The sequence below is a fragment of the Sinohyriopsis cumingii genome, chromosome 14 (assembly GCF_028554795.1).
Source record: "Sinohyriopsis cumingii isolate HCF-2022 chromosome 14, ASM2855479v2, whole genome shotgun sequence".
NCBI lineage: Eukaryota > Metazoa > Mollusca > Bivalvia > Unionida > Unionidae > Sinohyriopsis > Sinohyriopsis cumingii.
Genome location: NC_142974.1, coordinates 113,412,175 through 113,427,431, shown reverse-complemented (window position 1 = coordinate 113,427,431; position 15,257 = coordinate 113,412,175). Strand labels below are relative to the sequence as shown.

Sequence of the window (15,257 nt, the reverse complement as noted above, 5' to 3'; positions counted from 1 at the left end):
CTTGAAAAAAACTTTCTTTGGGCAATAAAGAAATGCATTTGTTGGCATCACGCCCTTTTTTGTATCTCAAAATTAAAAGCCTTTTTCTTATCACAAGTGGAAGTCATTCGAAAGGGCTTGGTTCATCAGACAGAGCTGTAACTAAAGTTAGAAATTTGTTTTTTTTTCAGTCAAAGTCACAAAGTCACCTGATCCTAAAACTCGTTTATCCCCAGTGGGTTTCATTATTACCTCATGTGCAGGCCATTAGCAGAGTTTTGTTGTGATTCATGACTAAAGCTATTTTCTGCGGAAACAATTTTTCTTCTGTCACTTCTGACTCCAAATCAATATGCTTGTTCCCAACCCTGAGTGCAATCTATTTATATAGTTTATTAGGGTCAGATGGATAGTTGGACAATGTGACGATGACTTCACATCATCAGTCAATTGCTGCAGTTAAAAAAATCCAATGTTGCAAGAGCAACATTAGTGGCATCACAACTTAGTGCAAAAGAGCTTAACAGATTAACCAATACAAAGATTTTCCATCCAGTTAAAGATTTTATCAACATCCACCAAGCTTTATGTGGTAATTCATTCTAATGTTGTCAGGGTGTCTTCATCAGATTCGAGTTGCTGTAACCAAATTTCAAATGCTGACGTCCCCGAGTTAAATGGCGAGCAATGACAGGATTTCACCTAGAAGATAGCCACGTTTTGTGCGTCTGTTACTTATGTATTGAGTTGCAACTGTTAGAGATGTATTGAGTTACCACCTAGGGGTATAGTGCTATGGGAATGGCGTTCCTTTATTTTTTTTGCGTGTTGCCTTACAGTTTGTGCATTTCACCCCACCCCACCCCACCCAACCCGAGTAACATGCGTTATGTTCTCTCGCTTCTTTATTTAGCACTACACCACTGGTTACATCTGTTACATATGTACTGAGTTACAACTGTTAGATAATGTGTTGAGTTACACCTGTTGGACATGCATTAAATTAAATCTGTCAGATGTGTATTGATTTAGATTTGTTAAATATGTATTGAGTTACACCTGGACCGCTCCGATGGCCAAGCAGTTTGCGCACCTGCCTCCGATGCGGGAAATCGTGGACTTGAACCCCGGCTAAGTCATACCAAAGACTTATAACATTGGTACTAAACACTGCCATGCTTGGCACTCATCATTAAGCGGTTAGTGGTAGGACTGGTTGGCCTGGTGTCAGGATAATGTGACTGGGTTGGATATCATGCTACGTGTCGGCAGCGTGATGCCCCAGTGCAAGACATCACTATAAACTGCCACATTGTAGACATCATAGCAATATGGCTTAACAAATTGTTAAATCTATGTTGAAAATCCAAATCACACACACACAGTTACACCTGTTATATATGTAGCGAGTTACACCTGTTAGAGTTGTATCTAGTTACAATTGTTAGATATGTATTGAATTACATCTGTTAGATACATATTGAGTTACAACCAACGATACTGTATAATATCAGAATATTTCAACTGCTGAGTCTGATGATCATTCATGAAATGAACTGGAATAATGTCAGGTTTCTTTCTTTAATAGAGTAGTGATTTTACCTTAAAGTAATTCTGACCATCTTCTGCTATCAAATAATGACTAATGTTAATGTTGTTGGCTTTGTAATGGCACTTAATTTGGCTATATCATGCCAAGTAAATGGGAAATATACGACTCTGAGCAGCTGATTTAAGTTGGTCTGGGCAGGTATCCAACCCACAACTGTTGGTTTACGATTCCAAAAACAGTAAGTATTTAAGCATTTAAGATATTTTTAGAAAGAGCAAGTCAGCAAGTACATGTATAGTACGTATAACATGAAAATTGAAAATGGACTTTTTCAGATATAGTCATGTTACTGTTCAATACATCACCAGACTTTTAGGTTAACATTCTGATTTTGGTAAGGAATATTTTAGTCCACAATGTAGAGAACTTTCGTGTAGCTATGGTGCCCCCGGATGCTAATTCGTTCAAATCGCTTTCCAGAGATCAATTATCGGCCCAAGTTAAGGGTATGTTAGAAAGCTTGTAGCTTCCTTTGGGTTGATGGAGCTTCCTGGGATTATCCACCAGATATGCTGGCGGTCATGCTGAAAAGAGCATTAAATCCATACACGGCGTATAGCTATGTACCTGTCTGACATATTAAAGTATTACTGACTACAATAAGTATCGAACTATTCTCTACCTTATATACCAAACTGCCTTACAGTGTGGCACTGCTAACTGCATGATGTACACAAACTGTCATACAGCAAGGCACTGCTAACTGTATGATGGACACAAACTGCCATACAGCAAGGCACTGCTAACTGTATGATGGACACAAACTGTCATACAGCAAGGCACTGCTCACACTAACTGTATGATGTACATAAACTGCCATAAAGCGAGGCACTGCTAACTGTATGATGTACACAAACTGCCATACAGCAAGGCACTGCTAACTGTATGATGGACACAAACTGCCATACAGCAAGGCACTGCTAACTGTATGATGGACACAAACTGCCATACAGCAAGGCACTGCTAACTGTATGATGGACACAAACTGCCATACAGCAAGGCACTGCTAACTGTATGATGGACACAAACTGCCATACAGCAAGGCACTGCTAAGGGTATACAAATTGCCATACATATTAAAGTATTACTGACTGCAATATGTATCGAACTACTCTCTACCTTATATACCAAACTGCCATACAACAAGGCACTGCTAACTGTATGATGGACACAAAACTGCCATACAGCAAGGCACTGCTAACTGTATGATGTACACAAACTGCCACACAGCAAGGCACAGCTAACTGTATGATGGACACAAACTGTCATAAAGCAAGGCACTGCTAACTGTATGATGTAGACAAACTGCCATACAGCGAGGCACTGCTAACTGTATGATGGACACAAACTGCCATACAGCAAGGCACTGCTAACTGTATGATGGACACAAAACTGCCATACAGCAAGGCACTGCTAACTGTATGATGGACACAAAACTGCCATACAGCAAGGCACTGCTAACTGTATGATGTACACAAACTGCCATACAGCAAGGCACAGCTAACTGTATGATGGACACAAACTGTCATAAAGCAAGGCACTGCTAACTGTATGATGTAGACAAACTGCCATACAGCGAGGCACTGCTAACTATGTGGTGTACACTAACTGCCATACAGTGAGGTACCAGCCTATATTATGTTCTTTACTACTATAACTACCATATGTGCTACTGACTGCAATATGTCCCTAACTGCCATATAGCACAGCACTGTCAACAGGATCATGGCTGCCATATATTTTCTAGTGAGATACTGCCAACTGCATCATGGCTACCACAAAGCGAGGTACTACCCATTGCAACATATATCTAACTGCCGTATAGCAAAGTACTGTCGATTGCATCGCATCCTAACTGATCATACAATACAGTGTGAATGATCAATTAGTTGAATGTACTAGTGTGTGGAAGGTGGTGGGCTGAGAAAATATAAAAAGACCACCAATCAAATGTACAATAATAATGTATCACCTCATTGTATTTGTGCATTCAATCTTCTGAAATAATAACATTTTATAAAGGAAATAAAGATGAACAACAAAGCTTTATAATGTATTCTTTCAATCCACATCAGGACAAACATTTGATTTCAGCAAAATGAAAAAATGAACCTTAAAATCCGACTCCTGTTCCACTACAGGCCAACACCTACTCGAATGACATAGTACAGTGTAAACTTTAAATCCGACTCCTGTTCCACTACAGGCCAACACTTACTCGAATGACATAGCACGGTGTAAACTTTAATTCCGACTCCTGTTCCACTACAAGCCAACACCTACTCGAATGACATAGTACAATGTAAATTTTAATTCTAACTCCTGTTACACTACAGGCCAATACCTACTCGAATGATATAGCACAGTGTAAACTATAAATCCGACTACTGTTCCACTACAGGCCAACACCTACTCGAATGACATAGCACAGTGTAAACTTTAATTCCGACTCCTGTTCCACTACAAGCCAACACCTACTCGAATGACATAGCACAGTGTAACTTTCAATGCGACTCCTGTTCCACTACAGTCCAACACCTACTCGAATGGCATAGCACAGTGTAAGCTATAAATCCGACTACTGTTCCACTACAGGCCAACACCTACTCGAATGACATAGCACAGTGTAACTTTAAATCCGACTCCTGTTCCACTACAGGCCAACACCTACTCAAATGACATAGCACAATGTAAACTTTAATTCTGACTCCTGTTCCACTACAAGCCAACACCTACTCGAATGACATAGCACAATGTAAACTTTAATTCCGACCCCTGTTCCACTACAGGCCAACACCTACTTGAATGACATAGCACAATGTAAATTTTAATTCTACCTCCTGTTACACTACAGGCCAACACCTACTTGAATGACATAGCACAATGTAAACTTTAATTTCGACTCCTGTTCCACTACAGGCCAACACCTACTCGAATGATATAGCACAATGTAAACTTTAATTACGACTCCTGTTCCACTACAGGCCAACACCTACTCGAATGACATAGCACAGTGTAAACTTTAAATCCGACTCTTGTTCCACTACAGGCCAACACTTACTCAAATGACATAGCACAATTTGCAGCACAAATTCAGCAATTCCAATGATGGCCAAAATTAGTTACATTTAAAAATAAAAAATAAAAAATACTAATCCAAAACTAAAATAAGGACTGTGTTCATTTAGCAGAATGTGTATTTCTGACTTCCATACCGTAATTCATTAATCCGCATGAGTACGCTATTAACTAATAACTCGACAGAGATTCTCAATTCACTCTTAAATGATCCTTAATGCAAGCTTCTATTTGGAGAAAATCATATATCCTGAGGCAGATTTTTTTTATCTACTTGTGTTTGAACCAACGCCAAATATGAGTAATGAGTTTTCCAAAGTAAAACCTGTAAAATCATCTGAAATTCCTACAATAAAACAGTCTCCATATTTTCAGTTACAAATAGGATAAGCTCTCAAAAGATTCTTATAGTTAAAATTCTATTTTTCATGATTAACCAATATTATATATTATATATATACATCCATTTCTGGACTGATTCCCATTTTGTCATCTTGCCAGTAATGAATACAATACCATGACTGAATACAAGATTAGCTTATTGCTGTTTATACTTGTATATAAGAGGAGTTTAATAGCAAATAACACAGACTCTGATTTACTAGCATATAATGTGCTGGAAGATCTGGGTCTATGCTGACTGTTATGTCAGTTACTCTGATTTACTAGCCTATAATGTGCTAGAAGATCGGGGTCTATGCTGATTGTTATGTCAGTTACTCTGATTTACTAGCCTATAATGTGCTGGAAGATCGGGGTCTATGCTGACTGTTATGTCAGTTACTCTGATTTACTAGCCTATAATGTGCTGGAAGATCGGGGTCTATGCTGACTGTTATGTCAGTTACTCTGATTTACTAGCCTATAATGTGCTGGAAGATCAGTGTCTATGCTGATTGTTATGTCAGTTACTCTGATTTACTAGCCTATAATGTGCTAGAAGGTCAGGGTCTATGCTGATTGTTCCGTCAGTTACTCTGATTTACTAGCCTATAATGTGCTATAAGATCAGGGTCTATGCTAATTGTTCTGTCAGTTACTCTGATTTACTAGCCTATAATGTGCTGGAAGATCGGGGTCTATGCTGACTGTTATGTCAGTTACTCTGATATACTAGCATATAATGTGCTGGAAGATCAGGGTCTATGCTGATTGTTCTGTCAGTTACTCTGATTTACTAGCATATAATGTGCTGGAAGATCAGGGTCAATATTGTTTTATCCATTACTCCTGAGAAACTGCAGAGATTTAGATTTGCTGTGCATTGTGTGATGTCATATCTGGGTTTGTGCAGTTTGCAGTTGCACTCATAAGCAGGTACATATGGTATGCAGAATGAAATGGCTTTGACTCAAATTACTTAACTCATGGATGTTGAAAATTCTAAATATTTTCATTTTCTTTTAATATTTATAATTCTGGACAACATCCATAGTTATACCATGCTATATCCTCAGTTGCATTATAATGAAGGGAGATATAATGAATCAGACCAATACCACAATGAAGGGTGATATAATGAATCAGACCTATACTGCAATGAAGGGTGTTATAATGAATCAGACCTATACTAATACGAAGGGTGTTATAATGAATCAGACCTATACTACAATGAAGGGTGCTATAACGAACCAGACCAATACCGTAATGAAGGGTGTTATAATGAATCAGACGTATACTACAATAAAGGGTGTTATAATGAATCAGACCTATACTACAATGAAGGGTGTTATAATGAATCAGACCAATACAACAATGAAGGGTGTTATAATGAATCAGACCTATACTACAATGAAGGGTGTTATAACGAATCAGACCTATACTACAATGAAGGGTGTTATAATGAATCAGACCAATACAACAATGAAGGGTGTTATAATGAATCAGACCTATACTACAATGAAGGGTGGTATAATGAATCAGACCTATACTACAATGAAGGGTGGTATAATAAATCAGATCTTTACTTACAAATTTTCCATATAAATTTAATCCAACTACAACTCCATTGCCAGTAACTACTCTTCAATTTTGTTCAAGTTTTATAACTGCAATTTTACCCTGAAACTTAATGTCTTCAATGTAACAAACTAACAGAATAAAATTTAAATCCAACTTAAAAGTCTAAACAAATTATTGGTGAAATTGAAGATGAATAAGCTCTCACCACATGCAAACATAAAGCAACCTTATGCAAAAGGTTGGGTTTGAATATAAATATAAATTGTTTCATACAGAAATAAAAATTTAGGTTAAAAGTTCCATGAAAATATTTAATAAATTTACCCTAATTTTAATACCAAATGGTAGCATGTTGTATGTGCTAAGATCCATCCATCACATGTACCTACTTCATAAAAAGGTTCAGTTTTAAAAATGTATTGATACAAAATTGGCAAAAAACATTAGGAACAGGAAACTCTCCCACCACCATGTAAACATCCTACAAATTATAAGAAAACAGGTAAATCTGGTATAATTCATTAAAATGTATATTCATCAAAAAATAAACCCCTGAAAATAGACAAAATATTTTATATAAATCACATTCTGACATTTAAAAAGTCCATATTTATTTTGTGGCGATAGGTACAGCTTTATAAGCTTTCTTAATGAGTTTATATACAAAATGTTTCTTATCACTGTTTGTTAAGTCAATACACTCAACAAAAAATGTGTTCCACTATTAGTGAACACTGGCATGGCATGCATTCTGATGTTCACCCTTCAGGAGGTTTGCATGAGGCAGGCAGGCAGGTGCCCTAGATCGTATATTACCATCTCATCTATGCAAGTTATTCCATATGATGAAGGATGCGACTCTCCATGTTGAATGTTCTGAAGCATGTTTGTGTAATCATTGTACAAGGCTCTCATTGTGGTAAGGGATATTGTTGGGTTGTTAATCATTGTACAAGGCTTTCATTGTGGTAAGGGATGTTGTTGGGTTGTTAATCATTGTACAAGGCTTTCATTGTGGTAAGGGATATTGTTGGGTTGTTAATCATTGTACAAGGCTTTCATTGTGGTAAGGGATATTGTTGGGTAGTAAGTCGATGGTTTTGTGAAACTTAATTACGAGGTTTTTTATAGTGGAAAGGGTTGACAAATTAATGGTCTTATAAGGGTTAATTAAATACAAGGTTTTCAGTGTGGATAAGGATACTGAAATGATGGTGAAATTGGTTTTTGTAAGGGACTTTAAAGATTTATGTATGGCTGCAATTTTGTACGGAAAAGACGGTTTTATCTTTTAATAAGTGTGAGAAAGTATTGTTAAGTTGCTCCCACATCTTGACCATTGAAATGTGTATGTCAGGAATATGATCATTCTAAGAGAATGTCAGGAATATGTGAATTACCTCTGCTTGGTATAGGGCTGTCTGTAATGGCAAAGATCAGCTACAACTTGGTGTGGGGCAGTTTACTTACCAATGTGGCAATGGATTTTTTCTGCTATTACGAGGATAAAATTTTACAGCAAACAGTGATAGATGGTTTCTGAGAATACAAAATTTGAAGAGGAAAAAAAATTGTGGAATGCAATAATTCTGAGAGAAAGTGATGGTTCAGTTGCCTTAACACAGATGCTCCCAAAATCCAAGTCCATCACTATGTATCAGATCAGGTATTTTCTGGTAAGGTGCCGTCAATTTAGTATGTATGCATGGAAGGGGTTAACCCAAATGTTTATTCTTAGATATGGGAGGGGGACTGATAATTTACATATGAATAGGAAACGGGGGTGGTTGGTGAAACCTTGATAATAATTTGTCTAATACGTAACCTGTTCAACTTGGTTCAGTCAGCGATTGAATTTTAGCGGACACTAGACAAACTTTTTAAAGTTACGCAGCTTATTTCTTTGATGCAGCCAGATATTTAATGTTTGTTGACTGTTTTATTAAACATGTTAACATTATTAATCCTTGATTGTTTCTGTGTGGATTAAATATAGGTCATTCTATAGAATTTAGGGGCAGCGTCAAGCAAATGTACACAGGTGGGGGTGTCAAAAATTATGCACGTGTACAGGGAGGGTTCAAGCTTTGCCAGATGTTTGTGTACATAATAAATGGATGGCCCTTAAGACTTGTGGACTAATCAATAGCTAATCAAGCCATTGCTCAGTTTAGATCTAAACTAAATTTATATGTAATTAAGACCTTCTGGTATGCTTGTCAAACTGTATGCTTGTCAAACTGCCATAAAGTTAGTAAATCCTGGGCATTTTGACATAGTTTTAAGATGTCTCTAATATTATATTAAATCTTGGACATTTTGACACATACACCAGAGTAATATTAAATCCTGGGCATTTTGACATATATCTCAGAGGTATGTAATATTAAATCCTGGACATTCTGACATATCTCAGAGGTATGTAATATTAAATCCTGGACATTTTTACATGTATCTCAGAGGTATGTATTATTAAATCCTGGACATTCTGACATATCTCAGAGGTATGTAACATTAAATCATGGGTATCTTGACATGCATCTCAGAGGTATGTAATATTAAATCCTGGGCTATTGACATGTATCAGAGGTATGTAATATTAAATCCTGGACATTTTGACATGTATTTCAGAAGTATGTAATATTAAATCCTGTGTTTTTGACATTTATCATAGGTATGTAATATTAAATCCTGGGCTATTGACATGTATCAGAAATGTGTAATATTAAATCCTGGGCTTTTGACATGTATCAGAAATGTGTAATATTAAATCCTGGGCTTTTGACATGTATCATAGGTATGTAATATTAAATCCTGGGCTATTGACATGTATCAGAAATATGTAATATTAAATCCTGGGCTATTGACATGTATCAGAAATATGTAATATTAAATCCTGGGCTTTTGACATGTATCAGAGGTATGTCGTATTAAATCCTGGGCTATTGACATCAGAGGATATATGGAAGAAAAGGTAATGTACAGCCAAAAAATGCCTAAAACGTTGATTTCCTACAAATTAGGGATAAGAGAACTATTGAGATAGAGTTTTTTTTATCATGAACCTTTTTTATTAAGAGTATGGTATAAATAAATAAAAACTGCATGCATGACATTCAGTAAAAATAACTAAGAAGCGATAGGAGTCATGGACTGTTTAATTTGATAAATCTATAAAAATGGCATGACCTTTTAACTGAGATTCAGTAAACAATGAACAGCTTTAGTATCCAAGCCGCTATTAATTTTTATAATAACCCAGTACACATTTTATTCCCTGTACCCTGCACACAATTATCAACAATTTAAAAGTAATTGTCCATGATTTGAGACCAAAATTAAATTGTCCTATTTCCTTATTATGGTTGATATAAACCATGACATTTTTTCCAGTCGGATTTTGACTTTGGATCAACCAATTACTCGATGATGTTGTGAGCATTCAGTTTGTACATTAACACCAGCAAATGTTATGAATGCATAAATCACAACTGTTTACAAGGAATACAATCCAAGACTAAAATATCTTACATTTATAAATGTACACTATGGCATTATAGTATCCTGTAATTTCTATGTAGTTACAATTTTCTGAATAATACATTTAAAGATTAGTAGCTACCATATACACTTACTTGTAAGTCAAGTCCAACTGCAACCAAAATAGACATTGATCTGCAATGACATTATGTGCCTGCAGATCTGGGTTTATGTTGTTTGCTGTACTGATTAAACTTAACTGCATATACCCAGATATGGCACATTATGTGACAGCAGATCAGGGTCTATAATGCTTGCAGTTGGACTGAATTTGTAATAAGTATGTACTATACATTATGTTTCTTTGCAATAACCGATCAGATTGACCATCTGTACCCCGATATATCAAACAACCAAAGCTACTTCTATAAACCACACTTAACAAAATGTTAATTTCTGTAAATCATTGTGGAATATTTCCAAGTATTATAGTGCAACGAAAATCGTATGTATGTATGTATGTACGTACGTATGTATGCATGTATGGCACATCAGCACAATCCTGACTATATGATGCAGGCTAAATTCAAGTCTCCCAGAAGACTTCTAAAACATAAAGGCAAAACAGCTTAAATATTATTGCAAACAGACTCTACCATTTGTCTTAATTTGAGATTATGGTTAGTTTATGCGCTGCATGTCTTTTCAAAGGCAACTGCTATGCAAGCCTGATGGAATTAACCATATCTGTGTACATTGTGAATCTGGGTCTGTTTATTTACATGATTTTATCTATGCCAACCCATAGCACTATCCCAACAAAAGTAAAATACCTTCCACTTACAAATATTCGCAATGCTATTTTTTTGTATTTACATACAGCTTCTTTTCACAAGGATTCTGTTCATGTCAATCCAGTAATAATACTAAAAACTCAAATATCAACTTTGAGAAAATTCTTCCCCCATAGTCAAAATTAACTTTTAAAAAAATCCATTACTAACAGAATGTGTTTCAATTGCAGCATTCATCAAGGAATGGAAAATGCTGCTAGTGTCAATCTACAACAATAATTTTCTTGTTAATTGCAACTACATATGATCTTTCTTTCATTACCATATAACTTTGTAACTGATGACCAGTAAAACAGAACAAAAAGAATCTTATATGTGAACTTATATTACTTTTACCTGTATACTAATTGTTATGATCTTTTAAAGACATCCAACTCTTTCTCAATAGTAGCTGAAATTATTTTTTGATGTCCTATATGTTAGCCATGGTGGTTCAGTGGTTAGTGAGCCTGACTCACAACGGATAGGGTGCAGGTTCAAATCCTTCCAATAGACCAGACTTTGTTGGCTGCCGTGGTGTGTCCTTGAGCAAGGCAACACCTTGTTGCTTATCATTGCATGAATTGCTTTGCAGAGAGAATCCCACCTACCCCTTTATTTTGGCTACTGATTATATAAAGTTTTATATTATCATTAGGACAGGTGTAATTTTATTGCAAAACTATTAAGTGCATTCTACAAAGAAAAGGTAGAGACAGAATCCAACAGCACAGATTTGAAGAAAAACATATATTAAAGGTCAAATACGGATGGATTACTACATTCTGGTATGGGGCTAAACAATTTGTTAATTTTGTAATATTTAAACAAGCAACAGATATTTTGATATCTGGTTTGGCATGGAAAGATTAAAAATATAAAGGTTAAACAGAAGCCTAGCTGTGGATAAAACTGATATCACTATAATACTGGGACAAGACAAAACAATGATCCTTTTTGCAATAGTTTGCCAAGATAAACTTCCATTACAAGACAATGCGCATCCATACAATTTTCCAGGGCATAACTGACATAAATTTCACCAGGCTAAACTGTCTCACTTCTGCTGCAGAACAAAATGACTTTGGATTAAACTGTGCTTTAAGATGTTTTATTTTTAATTATATATCTGATATTTACAAAGATTTATTGCCTTGGTTCCTAAAGTACACATTCCATGACAAACGTGACTGGTGTAACCACATTATAATAACATGGTTTCAGGTTTCTCTATCAACTTTTTAAACTCTGCTAGCCACTGCGCTCCTACTGCCCCATCGACCACTCTGTGATCACAACTGAGGGTGACTGACATCATTGTAGCTTGTCTGTTTACAATGCAACCATCTATTTATTATTTCTTCCTTAGCATCTTTTAAAACTGTCCACATGCACAAATGTTATAACATAATAGCACAATTAAGATAAAAGCTTAATTGTTCACAAGATACAATGTAATTATGTGTATAAATCTCATTATTTTCCTTATCATACACTGTTGCACATTTCTCACACTGGAGTTTAAAGGGGTGCAAGTAAACATCAGTAACTTGTCATACAGGTTATGCAGCCATAATATGCCTGTATCATTTGCTACTTGTACTCTGTGTCGCGTCTTTCAGGCATGCCCACTAAGTAATCAAGACACTTGATATTAACATGGTAGCTCTGAAAGGTTTTCATTGATCAAGACCATTTTATTCTCTGAAAGAATAGAAAGCAAGCAAATTGTAAAGAATGAAACAAGGTCTAACGTTTTTATGCTGTGTATTTGTCATTGAAGGTAAGAATGACAGGAGTATGACATAAATGCAAGTACTGTGCCAACTGGGAAAAAATGAATTCAGATTAATGATGACGATTATGAGAGCTTTGTCTCAGCATCTGCTGCCAGTACTAGGAACACTTCTTTGACCAATCATACTCAAATAATGCACAAAGTAAATAAGCACAATGCTTACATTTTGAATAAAAAGGTTGTCCAAACATAGAAAAATGGGTTTTATTTCGTTAGCAACTGCACAGCAATGTAAACAAAAAAACCCACTGATGATTGGGTATACAATATTATTCCAATTCCAATGTATCAATACTGTACAAGTTCTTATACCACAGGCTTCTAAATGCAAGAGTAGGAAGGAGTTAAATAATAAACTCATCACCATGATCAGAATTCCAGCCCACAAGCTTTGGTTGCATGTCAATCTTCTAGACCACTCGACTATGGACACTCAAGGGAACACATAATGTACATATGGATAAACAAAGCCAATCTTACAAACCATCTGCAATGTGAAATATAGCAAGGAAAATGGATTGTCGCTCCCATAAAACTAAATGTATTCAGTAATCGTACCCATTTTCACTTGATTAATCCACCACTATCTGCTTCTCGCTGATCCCACAGCAAGAATACAGGTCTGAAATTATACTCATAAGAATATCAGCTGGAATCTTATTGATGAAATAATTTTATACGTTCAAGTACACACACTCTCTCTCTCTCTCTCTGGCTCTTGATCTCAAAGCTGAAAATCAAATAAAAGAATGTCAAAGACAACATACAGTGTAGTTCGTCATGATCTTGACAATGAAGTCTGTCATGATCCGACAATCATACAATAGCCTGTCCTTATTTGTCTTTACCACTTCCATTTCAACACATAATTCAGTGACATTAATGGACTGATTAAGACATGATGAGTAATGAATAGATAAATATTCTGGGTTGTTGTTCAATAAATACATATTATAGGTTCTTGTGTAATGGATATATATTCTGAGCTGTTTTAAAAATATATACATTCTGTTTGAACCAAATCCTGGGCTGATTTGTAATTGATACATATTCTAGGTTGTTGTTTAATGTATATATATTCTTGGCTGTTGTTTCATATTCAGTGCAATTCCCCCATAACGCGAATTCAGATATAACGCGGCAATGGCGTTGTTCCCGAAAGTTCACATGTTCATTCGCACATGAACAAATATTTTTGTTCAAAGTACGTGAAATAGTGCATAATAAAAATGTATTATTATTTTGGGGAAGAGATCACGTATGAATTCAAATGTAATACAAGTGTGGCATGGTTCCTGAAATTTTAAATACACGTACATGTATTTTTCTTGTACCGATAAAAGTATCTTTTGTTCAAATGCGTGAAATAGTGTATAAACATTTGTCATCATTTTGGGAAGAGATTGTTTATGAATTCGATTATAATATGATCGTGGCATGGTTCCTGAAATTTTAAATACATGTACGTGTTATTTTCTCGTACAAGAAAAAAATAATTTTTAAGTACGAGAAATACTGTGTAAAATGTTTATTATCATTTTGGGGAAGAGTTCGCTTATGAACTTTAATATAATACGATCGTGGCGTAGCTTCTAAAATTTAATAATTTCATCAGGTTCTTGAAGTGTTATGCCGATATAAAGATTATCGGAAATGTTACTTATTACTGATTCATTAGCCAAGCCAGTAATTTGTATTTGTGATTGTCTTTAATTAATTCTGTATACAGTCGTTGCTCAAACAATAGCTAACATGTGCTTCTTTAACTGCATACACAACCAAGCAGCAGACACAACCAAGCAGCAGACAATGTGGTGTCTGATAAAAATTCTCACAATTTAATAGACATGAAAAAATGAAAGCTCCCAACATGTTTGCTGGGCTTGGCGGTGTTATTAGACGCAATCAGTTGACCAGTAAATAATGTCTGCTACATTAGCTGGAAATTGAAAGGGTATGTAATTGCACATGGATTCAGCTTTTTTAATAAAAATGACTCATTACCATTATAGGCCTAATGCACTTAGTTCTCGGGTTTTACACGTGTACGGTGTTTGCTTATGAACTCGTTATTAATTTCCTAATGTTTATAAAATATTTTACCGTTATGGAAAAGTAAGTTCACAGACACAAGTTGTTCACTGCACTTTGCGCAATGATTAGTACATTTCTTTCCATATTCACAAAATCTGAAGTAAAAGTTATATGCACGTTGAAAGCATCCGTTGATTGTTAATGATTCTTGCCATAGTCGTTCAAACAAATAGGAGTACAAGCGTTAATTATAGGAAATTTACAATGGATAAATGTACACAGAAATGCATATGAGAACATTTTAGCAGTATGAAATTTCTACAGACACCGTTTATAGACCCTGGAACTTAATGAACCATACTCATTCTTCGTGTTTCTTGACCTAATTTTGGTGCTAATTTTTCCCACTGAATTCAGATACCTAATGATATGTGACCAAATTATTTAATAGTTTAAATATGTATGCAACTTTTGCAATGGA

At 35.5% G+C, this 15,257-nt stretch overlaps 1 long non-coding RNA gene across 1 annotated transcript in view; it reads right to left on the bottom strand.

The window, feature by feature from the left end:
• The window catches only part of LOC149784629 (uncharacterized), a 441,350-nt gene extending 428,108 nt beyond the window's left edge, over positions 1-13,242 (bottom strand). Inside the window, exon 1 of the long non-coding RNA XR_016413914.1 lies at positions 9,697-13,242. This is a non-coding gene — a long non-coding RNA (uncharacterized LOC149784629). The remainder of the gene's footprint in view (positions 1-9,696) is intronic.
• Positions 13,243-15,257: the final 2,015 nt, after the last annotated feature.